Below are 17,597 nucleotides of genomic sequence, written 5' to 3'. Positions count from 1 at the left end.
GCATTCCCATTGTTGAATTTGTCGGATTAAGAAGTAAAATGTATTCATATTTATTAGAAAATGAAGTTAATATTAAAAAATGTAAAGGAATTAAAAAACTTGTTGTTAAGAAAACAATAGTTCATAAAAATTACAAAGATACTTTGTTTAATTCAACCCAAACTAATCACACCTTTAAAGTTATTCGTTCTGATAAACACAATCTTTCCAGTTATGTTATAAATAAAACATCTTTATCATGTTATGACGATAAAAGATATATTCTTGATAATGGTATTGATACATTAGCTTATTCTTAAATTAAAACTTAAATTAACTCTTAAATTAAAACTTAAATTAACTCTTAAATTAAAACTTAAATTAACTCTTAAATTAAAACTTAAATTAACTCTTAAATTAAAACTTAAATTAACTCTTAAATTATAGAACCATAAATTGTTAATTGAATATTCATAACGTTTAAAGAATTAATATAAATAACATCATTTATTTTAAATTCATTTGCATAATTAATAGAAATAGATTCATTTTTTCTATTATTTTTTACATGATAACTTTGAAGAATTACATTTTCTTTATTTTTTATTTGTAATTTAGCTTCTCCTTTATCTAATTTAATTGCATCAACAAGAATAATTAAGATGCAATTAAAATTAATTCTTACATTATTACCATTTTGAACTAAACCAGGACTAGCATTACAGTTTTCCATTGAAATAATCCACCATCGGTATCTTGGTATAACATGTTAAAAACAATGGAGTTTTCTTATAATTGTCTTTCTATTTTATTTACTTTTTCATTTATATTATTGAATATTCCCATTATATTAATTATTCCCAGTTAAATAAATGTCCTTATTGGTTAAAATAATTTATAATAGTTTGTTCATTTTGTTTTACATTATTAATTTTTAGTATTTTATACAATAAATCATACAACGGTACATTATCTTGTAACATTTTAATAAAAAATAAACAATAATATCCACAAAGTGTACTTATTTTGTCTTGATATTGAACATTGTTGTATTTTACATTTGGTATATACTTAATTACTTCTTTTGGTGGAGGAAGTCCAAATGGATCGAAATACAAAGTATTCAAGTAACAAACCCAATGTGTTCCAGGACCAATAGAATCGTCCAAATTTATAATTCCACATTCAACCTTTTCTTTTAATTTTAATAAATTATTTCTACTAAATACACCCCTAAAGTTTTTAATTTTTAATTGTTTTACCCATTGTTCGATTTCAAAGTTAGAAATTGGTTTGTTTATAAATTTTATTTTCTTTTTACTAAATTTTATTTTCTTTTTACTAAATTTTATTTTTTTTTTACTATAGGAATTCGTCTGTAAGGTCTCCGTTGTGAATCAATCTGTAGTCCTTTTCCACTTAACAAAGATGTAATCAAAGGTATTCCTAGACTAGCAGCCAACATACCTAAAAAGCCACCGTCTTGTTTTTGTTTTTGTGTTAATTTAATCACTCCAGATCCTACTAGTTGCTTTCTTTGATTAGGTGTAAGATATGGTGATATCATATTTCTCTTATCATTAGCTACTGAAATCATACCATTTCCAAGTATTTTACTAACACCAGTACTGGCCAGTCCAGAAAGGGCTCCAATGCCTAGAGGGGCTAATATTTTTGGAGCTATTTTTGCTGCCATTGGAAGAATTGTTTTTCCTAACAAACCAGCCAAAGCTCCTAAAAATCCACCATTTTGACCTTGACTGGACATTTGGCTTTTTGAAATTGTAATTTCTAATCCCTTATTATTTGCAACAGCTTTTTTAATTTGATTAATTTATGTTTTTGTTAAAAGTAAAGGGAAGTTTCCATGTAATTGTTCATGTTTTAATCTAAAAGTATGTGGAATTTTGTTGTTGTAGGCTCGGGCTAAATTTTTCTTTTGTCCATCTGTTAGGTTAACTTTATATTCAATATAATTTGATGTCATTATATATAATTTATATTTATTTTATTTAATTTATATTTATTTTATTTAAACAATGACAAGTTCATTTAAACAATAACAAGTTCATTTCCAATAGTATTTATTTCAACTGTTTCCTCATATAATACAATTGCGTAAATACGAATATTAGCTGCTGGTGGAATATTTAATTTAGCTGTTAATGTAATATGCTTAGGATCTTCTGTAGTTACTTCCTTTTTATATTCCAAGTTAAAATGAATAAATCCAAACAAACTTTTAAAATTAAATCTATTTAAGAGACTTCCAGTAGTCTTATGATTTTGTTTATAATAATAATTAATTACATCGTCATATATTCTTGATATACTTGTGTATTCTGTTTCTGGATAAAAAACACCATTACCAACTTCAAGACGACAAGAACTCAAAATGCAATTTTCATTTGCTGCATTAATTTTAAATGTATCTAACAAATGTGGATTATGTTCTTGTGAATTACTTTTATCAGGTCGTTGTAAATAAACAAATACATGTTGTGGTTTTGTTACACCAGCTGTTATTCTAAAGGTTATATTAGTTTGTTGTGTATCAGTTGATTGCGTTATCATTTCCCGAAGGTATGACCATCTTGCTTTTTTAAATCTTTCAGTAGTAATTAGATCAAACCCAAATTCATTGAAAATTAAACGTGGAACCCATAGAATTAATTTTGTTACAATTACTCTACCAGCATCAGCAGCATTAGCTCTAAAAATTAATTCATCATCATCTGTCAGCTGTAGTGTTATTTGAATTTGACTTGGAGGTATAATATTAGTTTCTAAACCCTGAAAAAATGAATAATTATTTAATGGAATTTTAGCATTTACCTCTTTACCACCTTCGATTAATCCTTTTCTAAAAGCAAAACCTTTATTATATCCAACTTGATCATTCCTGCTCTCAGCAGTAGCAGTAGTATCTAAATAGATAAATTCATTTGTTCCAGTTGATTTTGCATAATCTTCAGATAGTTCAACTAAATCCTTTACATTTACTACCTTATATAAATTATTACAATCATAAACAATTTTTCCATTTTGTTTAACCACTAACTGATCAATTAATGAAGCTGCATTATTAATTAGAGCAATTTGATTAGCATCTCCATCGTCACCATAATTATTACCGTTAGCAAGCTTATTTACTTTAAAACTTACTTCAAAATAACCATTAAACCAATCAAAATATGAACTTCTATCATTAATTGTAAAGTGATAACCGTTTTTTTGTTGCTTAACATTATTTCCCAAGACAGATATTAAAGCTGTATCTAATTGAATAGGAGTTAATTCATATCTTTCACAATATTGTTTTGTTCTAAACATGTATATATTATATATTATTTTATTTTTTTATTAAAGTTAAAACTTTAGTTTTTATAAATTAATCTGTTAATACGTTTTTGTCGAGCTAAAGCCCCAGATCCTGACAATAATCTATTTAATCTTATATTAATATCCTCCTCCTTACTATTTTTACTGTTATTCTTTTCTTGTAATTCCTTAGCAATTAAATTACCAACTGCCGGGGCAGGTTTCTTTTTAAGTTTTTCAACAATTTTATCAGCAGCTAAATTTCCAACTTCTGTGCCAACCTTTTTTGTTCCACTTTCAAGTGCTGCTTTTCCTGCTGTTTCCAAAGCTTTTTTTCCAGCTGTGCCAATTGAAGATGCAACTCCGCTTGAAAACAATTTCGTTAAAGTGTCAAAGATACCTGTTCCATGTATGATTTCTTTTCCCGTGTGAGCATCAACATAAATAAATATTCCTTTATTTTTGTCATAAACTTTTTTGTACATTATATAAAACTAAAATTTATAATTTCATATTTCTTTTAAAATTAGTGTAAAACTTGTTTCAACCTCATTAAAATTAATTATTCTACCAAATACATCTGTAATATATATTCTAATTGAATTTATAATATATTTATTAATTTCAGAATATCCAACTCTTTGTGGTTCTTTTGTGAATGGATAAGCTCTTGTTAAATCTGCAGTCCTTAAAGCATAGATAATATCACTGAAATTACCATCAACAAGTGAATTATCAATAAGATCACAATGAATGTAAATTGTATCAACAGAGTTAGTTATATTTGGTGTTGTAGTTCCCCATTCGGTATTTCTCAATGCTTTTTTCTCAAATCCAAGCAATGTATGAAAATTTGACATTCTTAAATCCAACATAAAATTATCTGTAATTGAAATCAAAATCTTAAAACTACTTAAATCAAATTCCAAACTTATTGGAGCAATTTCTGATTTATTAAATTCAAAATCATCATTACTTATTAATGTTTCCCTAATATAATTATTAATATCTGTGTAACTGTAAGAACCATTTGTAAATATAATATCTTTCCATTCTTTACCATTATGATAACGAATTCTTTTATTGTCATATTCATCACTAATATTATGCCAAGAGTAGGTCATAGTGTTAATACTATCCAAACCAACAACATAAGTTTTATTTTTATCTAAAATTAAAGAACGACTAAATCTGATTGTAAAATCACTCGGTTTATTTTTATTATCTTTAACTGTTTCAGAACTTAATACTATTTTTTGTTCCATTTATATATAACTAAAATTTAAATTCAAGAAAAATAATTTTTATATAACATTTCATGTTGTTCTGGTAAAAGTGAATTCATTTTTAATAGTTCATCAATTATTCTAATACCTTCATTTTTTAGTTCTTCATTATTATTTCCAGCATCAATTGAACCACAAATTAACTCCAAGTCATTAACCAATTCTTCCGGATTACATGGACAAACGTCATAACCTTGTCCCCTAATTACTTTTTTAAATTTCATAGATCTTTTATTAATAGGTAATCCTGACTTTTCTGTTAATTCTTTAAATATTTTTCTTGAATGAATTGAATGTTTTTTATTATTGTTATATCTTTTATTAATCAAATCAATCAAATCATTATCTACTTTAGTGTTAATGACTTCTTTTCCAGTTATTCTATCCTTAGCAATTAATTTGTTTTGACCATAAAGTTTATTTAAGTTAATAATTAAATTACCATATTGTCCATTTGGTAAAACTTTATATGGATTGTGATATCTTATTCCCTTTCCAATTACCTCTGAGTCATTAATCATTTTTGATAAGCGTTCACCATATCTTTTAAGATTTTTTCTGTCTAATTCTAACTCCGAAACATACTCACCTACAGTCATAGGTTCTGCATCTGAAAATTCAATTTTTTCATCTGGATTTTTTTTACTGTGTTCATTTATTCTACGAGTACATTTCTTTAATTTTTCGGTAACCTCTTTTCTTATTTTTATCCAATCATCTTTATCTTTGTTTATTACTAACTCTGATAATACAGGTAACTTCCAATCTGATAATACATCTTTATCAATATTTACATCTAAATTTACCTTAAATTCTTCTGATTTTTCAATTGTATCTTTAGTTGTATCTTTAGTTGTATCTTTAGTTGTATCATCAGATGTTTCAGTTATTCCCATCTTTTCTCTTCCATAATCTTCTAATCTTTTAAGTTCATCTTGAGGAACCCATCCGACAGGTTCATCCCCCCAATCTACTGGTATATATTCTTGTTGTCTTTTAGATTTTTCAACTTTTCCAGGAGACCCTGTAATTGATGGTGGTTCTTGGAATATCTGTGGTACACCCTGGTATGTTTGTATGTCTTTCATTTCATCACTTAGTAACGCTAATTGCTTCTTAATTCCAGGTAATGCTTATAACTGACTTGATAATTGTTCTTTTTGACTTTCTATTTTTTCAGTAATTGGTTTATAAATTTCAGTGTACATATCCCGATTTGTAGCTTTCTTAATTTTTTCTCTCATTATTTCTTCTCTAAGATCTCTCATCTTTTGCCCGACTAATTTTTTTCTTATTCTTATTTCATTAAGTTTTGATTGCATTTATATAATAATGTAAGATAATGTAAGATATTGTAAAATAATGTAAAATAATGTAATATTATATAAATGGAAATTCCAAATTATGATACAAAAAGTGATAAATCTAATAACTTTAAACAACATTATCCTTTTATGCCAGATTCATGTTTTAGAATGTTAATATGCGGATCTTCTGGATCTGGAAAAACAAATACATTAATGCATATACTTCGAAAACCTCTTATATATTATGATAAATTATACGTGTATGCTAAAAACCTAGAACAATCTAAATATCAAGATTTAATTAACCACTTAAGCCAAATTGCAAAAAAAATTAAAGTAGATCCAAATGAAATACTTGAATATTCTAATAATGAAATAATTGATGTTAATGATCTTGAATCAGAAAAACAAAAAGTAGTAATATTTGATGATTTTGTATGTGAAGATAAAAAAGTTCAAAATGAAATAACAAAATACTTTATTCAAGGACGTCATAAAAACTGTTGTGTTATTTATTTAAGTCAGTCTTACTATAAAACACCAAAAGATATTCGAATTAACTGTTCACATTATATTTTATTTGAAAGTCCAGGTAAACGAGAAAATGATATGATTTGTAATGAACAAAATATAGATCGTGATTCATTTGCTAATGCAACAAATCAAAAATATGATTTCTTATATATTGACAAACCAAGGAAGTTTTTAAGAAAAAACTTTACTGGTAATATATAATGGGAGTTTTTAATGATACAAAACAAATAAGTGAATCTGAAAGTGTAAGTAAAGTTAAATTTGATATTGATTTAAGTGATTATGCTACTAAAAAACAATATAAAAAGCTTAGAAAGGACATGGAATCATATCTTCACAGAAATAAGGAACTTGATAACACAATGAACAGAGCATTAGATATGGGAGGTAATAAAATAATCAACTTAGGAAATCCAGATAAATCCACCGATGTAGTTTCAAGACGGTTTGTGTATAAAAAAGTTCAAAGTGTAATAGATGACTATAATCTTGAAGATGTCAAAAGTATAAAACAGACATTAGAAGCAGATGTAAAGAATATTGAAGAATTAACAAAAGATTTTAAAAAGAATTCATTATTGATAGTTGAATTACAAGGTAAAATTGAAGAAGAAATGAAAGCTATGGTTGATTCTATTAAAGAACTTGAAGAGAAATCAGATTTGACAGATGACAATATAAAAAAAGTATTTAGAACCAATTTTGAAAAGTTATACAATCAAGTTCAAGAATTAAAAGATAGTATGATTAAACATGAAGAACTAAAAGACAAGATTATTGAAGCTGAAAAAAAGTTACAAAATATGTATCAGTTAGAAATTAGAACAGAAATAAATAAACTAAATACTGAAACTGAAAAAAAGCATAAAGATTTATTAGAATTAATTTCAAATAAACTTGCAGAATATAAATCTGAACTGGAAAAGGCAGCTTCACAAAGAGGTGATGACCATGACACAGCATTAGAGGACTTTAAAAAAGAGCTCAATTCTAAAATAGATGACTTTAAAAAACAAATTCGAAATTGGATTAGTATTGTTGACAACCGTCATAATTTAAAGTATGCAGACTTAAGTAATATTACAAAAAAATTACAAGCAGATATGACGCAGCTTAATGCTAAAGTTGAAGAACATAAAAATGAACTGGACTTTGTAGTTGAAAAATCAGTTAAACAAGGAGAGTTAATTACTGCTAATACTGAAGCAATTAACACAGTTAATAATCAGCTAGAAAATTTGAAGAAACAACTTGTAGACCTGATTAATAATGTTGATGCACGTCACAATATAAAGTACGAAGAGTTAAGTAAACTTAAAGGTTTATTACAAAAAGATATTAATGAATTTAATGATAAAATTAATGATAAAATTAAAAAAATAATAAATGATTTGGACTCTGTAATTGAAATATCAGCTAAACAAGGAGAATCAATCACTGCTAATACCCAAGTAATTACTGCTAATACTAAAGCAATAACCACTAATGTCGAAGAAATTACAAAAGTAAAAAATGTTTTCTTAAAACAAGAAACACAATTAGCTAGAACAAAGAATACTGTTGACAATCTATCTGCTTCTGAAGTTGCTATAACAAAACGAATTGATGATTTAGCTGAAATAATTCTTAAACTTAAAAAGAAAGACAGGAAAATAAAAGAAGAATTGGAAAAAGAAATAGAAAGAGCAAAACATGAAGTGTTTCTTTTTGAATATAACAGTTTTTATGAAACAGATCCAAGGTTTAAATACGGTTTTTATGAATTCGTAAAAATGAAAAAGTATTTTAACCGTCTTGGTGCTTGGATACATTCAACATATGAAGGTATGGATGATCTGAACTATTTAAATGGAATGGATTTAAGATTTGGAATTTTCGTAGATTATAAAGATTTTATACACATAAACCAACAATATAGTGTAGCTGTACCAAATGTGGTTTTGAATGGTGTGTTTGCGGTTAAAAAAACCGGAACTTATATAATAGATATTAAATTTTTATTAGCGGGGGCCGGGTTTAAAGCTGAACCGAATAAACCGACTAAAAGCCCAATATCGCAGTTTATATTTATATCTAACACAAGGAACAATGTTTGACATACATCCTTATGACGATTCAACATCTACAGAAATAAATTTTACGCTTTTGACGGATAGTTACATCAGATTATACATATCGGATGAACCTGTATCGGATAAATCTATATCGGATGAATCTATACTGGATGAACATGTATAACCTGTATCGAATGAACATGCATATTGAAAATAAGATCAAATATGTTGTATAAACAACTGAAACCATTCGACGATGCATGGTTGAACAATATATGAAAGTGACATGCGTTTACATTGTAAACGTTACTATAAATAAAAGTATAGACATAAAGAAATTCCACTAATGTTAAAAATAAACTTGAACGGAAGTGACATGCGTTTACATTGTAAACGTTACTAAAAATAAACACAAACATTGTGCACGGTATTTCAAATATAAAGATAAGCGTTTACATTGTAAACGTTACTAAAAATAGGCGTTTACATTGTAAACGTTACTAAAAATAGACGTTCACATTGTAAACGTTACTAAAAATAAATGTTACTAAAAATAGGCGTTTACATTGTAAACGTTACTAAAAATAGACGTTTACATTGTAAACGTTACTAAAAATAAATGTTACTAAAAATAGGCGTTTACATTGTAAACGTTACTAAAAATAGGCGTTTACATTGTAAACGTTACTAAAAATAGATTTACTTTATTTTACTATAGGTTTTAACAATAATTTGTTAAAATCTTTTTTTTCTTTTTTTTAATTGTCCAGCATTGGTCAGTTCGGACCAAGGGTCAAAAGGTCAAATGAGGTTAAAAATGCTCGCTTCGGTAATTCTAATACTACTATGGTCTCGTGCTTCATCATTGTGATATCGCGCTGCGGATCACCCTAACGGAGCACCGCAGCTTTTTAGAGGTTTTCAGAATCAGTTTGATTCTTACGAATAATACGGTTTTGCATGCTTGGCCTCTCCTTGTTCCACGCGGCTTTGATGTGACGCATATGCCTTCTTGCAGATTTTATTGTATTGGGAATTTTGTAAGCAGTAGTGGTCCAAACTATTTTTTTGTGTTGTATGTATTAGCAATACAATATTATTGAACTAAATAGCTATTTTTATAAAATAAAACAGAGGGCTTGTTAAGTACCTAACTGCTACGTATGTCAGAAATAATCTCTCAAAAGCTGTTACTTAACATCTTCTAAGAAAGAACTTGAAATTCAAACAGCACCATCCCCGCCCGCTCCCAATCCTCTTTGCCACCCCCCACACACTTCTTCCAACTAAAATACTTCAAGCAAACTATTCGTTGCCCTGCTGTGATATAGAGAAATTTTCCCATAAGCGTGAGGTATTTAACTATACATTACTTTTAATGATAGTTTTGGAAACAAGTATACAATGTTCATGTTAACCTTTTTTGCATTGTTTAATGTTTTGAAAGGACGTGAGAAAAAAAAATCCAAGAAAAAAATACTCAATGACATGCTTATTTCAGTACACCAGAGGATATCCGACCGTCACTCGAAGAGACGATTTTTGATGATTTTCGGTAACAGATTTCGTGAATAAAGTGTCATGAATTTCATGACGAAAATTAACAAACCTGTGCATTACTGCAAAAATATTTTAAACGAAGTATTTAATACAAAAAGGACTTACGTTTAGATATGTCTATTGGCCAATCATACATAAAGACGTTAATTTCCTTTATTTCTACTTAGCAACTGAGATAGCAAATACAAACTTAATTTGTAGCAAATTATATATAAACCGCAAGCCAGCAGTTTGTTTTTTACATTGATACAAAATGTACATGTAATATTAATTTGTTACATACTTCCTCATGAAGTATTGAGAAATGGGCAGCATTTGTTATATTCACGGCATGCATTTCGTCACCTTAGCGCAAAAAGTGAATGAGTCCTTCTTTAAGTCAATGGATTTATCCACTTTTTGCACCGAGGTGACGATTTGTTTAAATGTAGAGCAATTTCTTTTTCTTCTTTTTTTCCATCGGTTTTCCTTGTCTGTTTCCCTATCCTTGGACAGTGATTGCGGTACTATGCATCGATCATTTCACTGTCATCTAAAATTGATTAAGACCGCAACCCGCCTCCAGTCATCTCCATCCGGTGCGTTAACGAGCACGTGGCACTTCATATGAGGAGACAACGTTAACCTCTAGACGCGTAGGAAATACATACACTAGTCAGAAACTGCGGGTTGTACACAAACTCATTCAGTTATAATATGTGGTAAAAAGTTTCGTTGATGTTAGAAGATTTAGCGCTTTTATTCTTAATTTCGAATCCTTTTAACCTCTAACGGGCAAATCCCCGGAGGCTATAAGCCTATTTCATAGAAAACTCGAAACAGTTATTTGTTTTGGGGGCGGGTTTACCCGCTACCAAAGTTTTTAGTGTACTTCTGACAATCATAGAATATTTCTTTTATTCCTAATCACACCAAAAAGATGTTCTTGCGAAACACAAAGTAGTTCCATTTATGAACATCGCGAATAAATTACCAATGGTCAAGCTGTCCTAATTTAGCCCATTTCCATTCACACTGACCATTTTAGATTATATGAGATCTATGATGATAAGGTAATACATCACTGAACACCAGCTGGCCATTTAGATAACTTCATGTGCGGTCATATTGCGGATATTCACATGCAAATCATATTGAACTTTCAATTTTTCCAATAATCGGTATTATCGTTTTTTTGACACATTAAATAAAGAAGGATAAATTCTATTTATTCGTTATATCTTTTAACTGGTTTAAGATAACGAATTTGCTTCGGCGGCATTCGTTGATTTAATCTTTCCTCTAAATGATGATATAATTTTAAAAAATGTAAGTTTATCATTTCACTTACCCTTTGAACCGTTTATATAACCACCCTTATTTTCCATTGAAGTCAATGGTAAAAGTCTAATTTTGGACACAAATCAGTTTAGATAACACAGCATAAATTCTTTAATATATGTTTTATGTGATATTGTGAATATATTTTTAGTATTAAATACATTAATTAGTTATAATGTAACACTGTTGTATTTGTACAGATTACCTATTATACTTTCTTTATTGTACTTTCCTCATGTACAAATTGTAACCGCCTTTTTAGTTTGTGGCGATGGACATTGTATAATGTTTATGCCTTAATAAATTAATCTTGAAATCTTGAATCTTGGTCACGTAGAGCTCATCTTAGAATTGAGGCACACTTGTATTTGTTTCTCATGCATGTATTTTAATATTTTGGCATTTGCTTTGTTACAAATAGAGTGTTATAAATAGATCAAAAGTATATTATTAATAGAGCAATTTGTAAGTGAGATTTCTATAAAGTAAAGATGGTGATTGTTGATATTTCACAGTGAAGTTTTGCTTTTGATTTGCATGCAAATTGTTCGTTGTTTTTGTTTCATAATGTCACATTTTGTACAGGTGAAATGACATTCTAATGAAAATGTAAATTCAGATATTCTCTGCTTTATCCTGACCGTTAATGAATGGCATTGAGGTATACAATAGTTACCATAAAACAAAATAAAACCCACACCGGACGTCTAAAGGCTATGATTCTGATAATGCACTAGTTTTAAAATTCACTATGATTTTCCGCTTTTAACGAGAAATGTTGGGTTTTCTCTCCTTTATCGACTGTGTTAAACAATTCCTTCTGAATCGATTGTCTCCCTTATATTAGCTAAAGGACGGATTACACCAAACCGGAAGTGACTACTCAGTGTTACATGTGAAGTAGTCCAAAATGTAGTTCCATGCTATGGATGAAATCTGGTATAATGAGTGACATGAGGAGGTGACAGTTAAATTTTTGGCTTATGTTTATTGCTTATAGTATTGAGAATAGATCTAGACCATTTTCATTGTAAATTTCTTGGAATAAGTTTTATTCTTTGCGAAAAATGTCTACCTACGCGTAACTGCTAAACGGCTGTTTTCATGGGGGCATTTTTAGAGGGTGATGTTTCTCAGAACAGATTATTTTTCTTATATTCAACATAACATGTCAATATTTTTCTATTTTTGATAAGAAGACATGTTATACTAAATGACCATATATGGTTTTCATATCATTGAAATGCTCTAAAGTGCTGAAAATGAGGTCTGAATGTTTTGTTATTAATATGAAATAAATAAGGACTTGAATTGGTAGAGTGTAACCTATAAGTTGTGCAGGGGTAAAAATTTAAACTTGTTTAGATGTGGCTGTAAACAGGCTAGATTGGCCAGATTATGATAGAAGATGACAATTTCAGTGCAATTTAGCAGAGAAAAAGAAGAAAAACTAAAAATATTTCAAAATCACTGTTTTGGGTGTATTTTTGTCAAAAAATGCATATTTATTGACTAAATATTGGTATGTTTTAGGTGTCAGGGGTGAGTTTGGGTATATTTTACAGTAACAGTGTGTGATTTGAGTGCAGTTTATGGTAAAACTTGATAAAATATGGCAAAAATAAGCTCAAGCAAGGAAAAGTGGTCAAAAATGATGCCGCGACAGCTATTTTCCAGGAAATTTGGCGCGCTAGCATACGTTACTGAAAAAGCCATAAAACCTTGAAAATTGATTGTATCAAACTGAAACTGGTATTTTTTTCATGCATTTAGGTTACTGGTACAATTTAAGTGAAAATAACACATTTTGAGTATGAAAAATGTTTCTATAAAGACCTATCATTTAGATCTCCACCCTTCTAATTGCTGTTTTATCCCACCCCAGTCCCCTACCTATTGTTTTATAATGCATGAAGCTAGTTTAGTTATGGTTCTTCTTTAATTTTGAAAACAAAAATGTTCCGTTAATATCTGATAAAAAATGAAATTTAGGTTTGTTCAAAACTGTTTTAAATTTTGGACAGTTTCAAGTGTAAAAATCACATGTATAAGTACATAATGTATTAGGTACCCTATGTCAAGTTTATGTTTGAATTTCACATAGTTACTTAAACTTATTACAATTTTGATTTTATATGATTTAAATGATAAACATGTATTCAAACAAATACTGATGTTATATGAGTTAGTATGGACCTATTGACTTCCATGTGCAACCGTGTATAGAGCTACAAAAAATCGAAATTGTAATTAATACCGAGTCACATTTTCAATTCAAACTTCTTTTTTAATCTGTGGACAGGAATGGTGTCATTTGTCTTAAATGTGACTTTAATATACGCACGTTTAATACAACTAAAATGTCAGGTTATTGCAAATCTTTATATTGTAAAATTGTATATGTTGTGTGTAGCGACACACCAATAAATCAAGTTTTTATTTGGTGTTTCTACAATTATATAAGACAGTGTTTCTTTAAGTGTCCCAGTTACCCCATTTTACCCTAAATGATATAGCTTTGCCGATCTATTTGTACCGTGATTGTGTATACATTCTAAATCATTTACTTAAAACAGGCTGAAAATTGTAGTCGCACTTTATAGCATATTTCTCGATTCAAATCATTTTACTTAATGAGAATTTCATAACATTATGCAGCAAGAAATAAAATAAAATGAAACTTTATGTCGTGTGCATCTTTCTAACGTCACAACACGTCTGACGTCATGTTCGTTTACGCGCGTCTGTTTCCCGCGCTGAGATTAAAATTTGTTGCAAAATGCATATCTCAACGTAATTAAGCATAAACTAAAAAGAAAATGTGTTTGTTTTTTCGTAAATATAGAATATCTCACCTCAAAGTGAGAAAGTTTTCACATTTTCACTCGAGCAACGCGCTCATGAAAATATTTGAAATTTTCTCACTTCTCAGTGAGATATATTCCATATTCACCCAAAACAAACAAATATCCTCTATATATACGAGCTTTTTCGAAAAAAGATGTACAGTATTTTTCCTCGGAAAAAGACGAGACTAATAAGAAGATACACATGTACATGTATACCTATTTTAATGCCCTTGCCAATATAACATAAGTTTTGTGTCACTATACGTGCCAAAAGCTAACATGATAAAATAAAGTAATAAACTAAGCATTACGGTATCTGACACATTTCCTTGCAATACCTACTTCATAACCAATTGAGTTTTTCAACAAAACATGCATGTTAGTTAAAATAATGAAATGGCACAAATCAGCCACCATAGAAAACCAAATATTGATTATCAGGTAGCCAACCTACTACATGTGCCAGTTAAAATAATAAAAGCTGAACTGAAAACAAATTCATTAATAATGAAGACACACTGTTGAAATCGTCAATATTTTGTAAAAAGATCATGTTAGCCTGTAAATGACTCGCAGCCTTTTGTGTTGCCGTGTAGTGTTGAGTTTTCCATCTTTTGGTCGGTCCGGGTTTGTTTTTATGCATCGGATTAGCTTGCCATTCGATGGTATTAAAATTTCAAACAAAGCAGATGGGATGGTTGCTAAAGATGGAAGGGACATTTGTGTCTGTTGTAAATTTTTGACTGGCCAGCTTGGCTGAGGATGAAATGCTCGACACTTTCTGGTCAGTAATGGCTACCGTCTTATCCTCCACATTAGAACAACTTATTTTGGTTATATCATAGTTGTCTTGCCATCTGGTATCACTGTATCAAATTGTATTATAGGTCATGCATGTCAAATGTCCTATTAGACTTAAAAACCAACTGGTGGAATATAGCAGTTAAATTTAAAGGGGCCGATCATCTTAACTAACCGTTTTTCAGTTTTGAGAATTACTTCTTCAAATGAAATAATAATAAATTGTTTTAACCGTTTGATAGATTATACAATTTTAGTGGTTTATTACCCGTGCTTTTTATAAAAACATTAATACTGGTAAATGAATGAACTTTGTTTATAATAGAATTCGTTCAATATTCTAATATGGCTCGATTTTATTCCCAGTTGAACAAAAGACGAAAGTCAGGCTTTATTTATTCTGCGATAAACAACGATGTCAAATCGCCATATGAAGTCAAGTTCATTACTAAGTACAGCAGTACTTTTATCAAAATATTTCAATGAGTCTGTAAGAATGAAAACAAACAAGGTCTTCTTGTGGTCTATTGTCTAATTTACCACGGTGCATTGTTCAAATGCTGGACAATGCAGCCCAAATGATAATTATATGCATCTCAGCGACAAACAATGACTTTGTTCAACAGCAAATCACTGTTTGAGTTATATCATTTCGATTCTTAACGTTATCAAGACTTTAAAGATAATCACTTTGAATATTTTCTTGTTATGTGTGGTTTTGCGCCGCTGTGACAAATGACGCTATAACGGAAATAATTTAATTCAATTCGTTTATTCTCTCAGTTTCATGCTTAATGACATAATGAGGTACAAACTATCTGTGTGTTGCATAATAACAAACAGTTTCAATCTTCTTTATTTGATAGGGAACTTAATCGGTCCGTGTAAGAATTTTCATTCTAACACTTCTAAGATTTTCTTTTATATAAACAATGGAGGATTTTACCGTGTACTGTCTTGTCGATTAAAACACGTTTCGCAAAATGACGTACTTCTAGCTATTCCGGTTTACTCCGTCAATTTACGCCTTAAATGGATTCCATATTAGTATCCCTTCCTGGTATTATTCGATCGTGTTAAATTGGAAATAGATTTTAGTTTTGCGTGCTTTGTTGGCAAATAAAGCACGTTTTTTTCGTTCAGATTCGTCGTACTTCGGCCTTCATGATTTGATTACTACGCATCTGAATTCAAAACCGTGTTTTATTTGCCAACAAAACACGCAAAACTAAAATCTACTTCCCAATTAAAACACGGCAATATTGACATCACGTCACATACTAGTTATTAACCTACACCTGCGGTGAACACCGCCGTGGAGTAGGGGACACTCATGTGTTGCTCACTGCGCAACACAGGATGTGCTGCCATGAAGATGGTCTGAATGCGACCCTCTCCTGGCGGCTTGGCACCCCTGCATATGGTGGTACATATGGTTCGTTTTACATTTTACATTTTACTCAATTCTTATGTCAATTATGCATTTCGACCGATATTGTTATTTATGTTTGATTCATCCTTCATGCAATTGATTTTACTGGTTACTCTTAATGCATGTACATGTATAAGATATTTGTAAAAAGTTTTTCAGGGTGTCATATTGTACTGTATAACTTGTAAAATATATACAACGTATGATATCATGTCGTGCAGTTATAATATAACAACATCTGTTGAATGTGAACGTCTATTCTCCATTCACAAACTGTGATTACAATTTGCTATATGTTTCTTTTTTTTTTTTTTTTTCTTTACTTTAACATTGTATGAGTTTATCACGTGGCCATAAAATAATTATATAAAATAGTATGTATGTAACGAGATACTATATATGTATAAGTTACTGAAATAAAAGTCTGTTCTGTTCTGTTGTGTTATTTTGCGCCATACAGGAGCCCAATCTCCTGCGCAGTGGTCTTATAGTAAAGAGACCGTTTGTAAAAATCTCGTTCAGTTTTGAGTAACTGTGATAACTAACTGTACTTAAGCTGATGTTGAAAATAATAATTATCCATTCTAAATATTGACAATATACATACAATGATAAGTAAACATAATGGTAATAAATTATTTAAACACAATAACGTGTAAATATTTTATTATAATATTAGAATTTGAACACGAGTTAATTATTAATATGATTTCCTCAATAATATGCTTTAGCTTCGCAAATAAATGTAAACAATATTATACAAACTAAAACAAACATGACATAATGGAATTCCGTTGGAAAATGAACGGCTGGGACGAACCATAATTTCATATTTATAAAACGATTTAATTTTGCGTCCTGTCCATTAATCCAGTTATTGTGTACAACCACAGCTAAATTACGTTCCTCATCTGTAAACTGTTCAAAATACTGATCACTGCTAGGGAACTTACTGCTGTCTAAAATTGACAATCGTATAGTAGCGTTTTTCACAACTTTATTAAATGCTGTCTGGTCGATCTCAAAGGTCTCTTGTAAAGATTTCTCCCAGTCTTCTATTAATTTAACAGAATTTGTGTTGCTTTTAATAGCCATCAATCCTGTGCAATAATTATCTACGCTATCAAGTTCCATCCACATATCGAAATCCCCTG

The 17,597-nt window shown here is 29.5% G+C and overlaps 1 protein-coding gene across 3 annotated transcripts in view; it reads right to left on the bottom strand.

Annotated features, from left to right (window-relative positions):
- Positions 1-17,597, bottom strand: part of LOC123547568 (uncharacterized) — a 77,200-nt gene that overhangs the window by 19,848 nt on the left and 39,755 nt on the right. The window contains exon 1 of one of the 3 annotated variants that reach the window (XM_045334765.2): positions 10,147-10,247. The exons of the other annotated variants lie outside the window; for them this stretch is intronic. The gene's annotated coding sequence lies outside the window, so the exon portion shown is untranslated. Of the gene's footprint in view, positions 1-10,146; positions 10,248-17,597 lie in introns of those variants that run through there. 3 annotated transcript variants of the gene reach the window in all.

The sequence above is a fragment of the Mercenaria mercenaria genome, chromosome 9 (assembly GCF_021730395.1).
Source record: "Mercenaria mercenaria strain notata chromosome 9, MADL_Memer_1, whole genome shotgun sequence".
NCBI classification, from domain to species: Eukaryota; Metazoa; Mollusca; class Bivalvia; order Venerida; family Veneridae; genus Mercenaria; species Mercenaria mercenaria.
The sequence above is the reverse complement of the archived record's forward strand: the minus strand, read 5'-3'. Positions and strand labels throughout refer to the sequence as shown.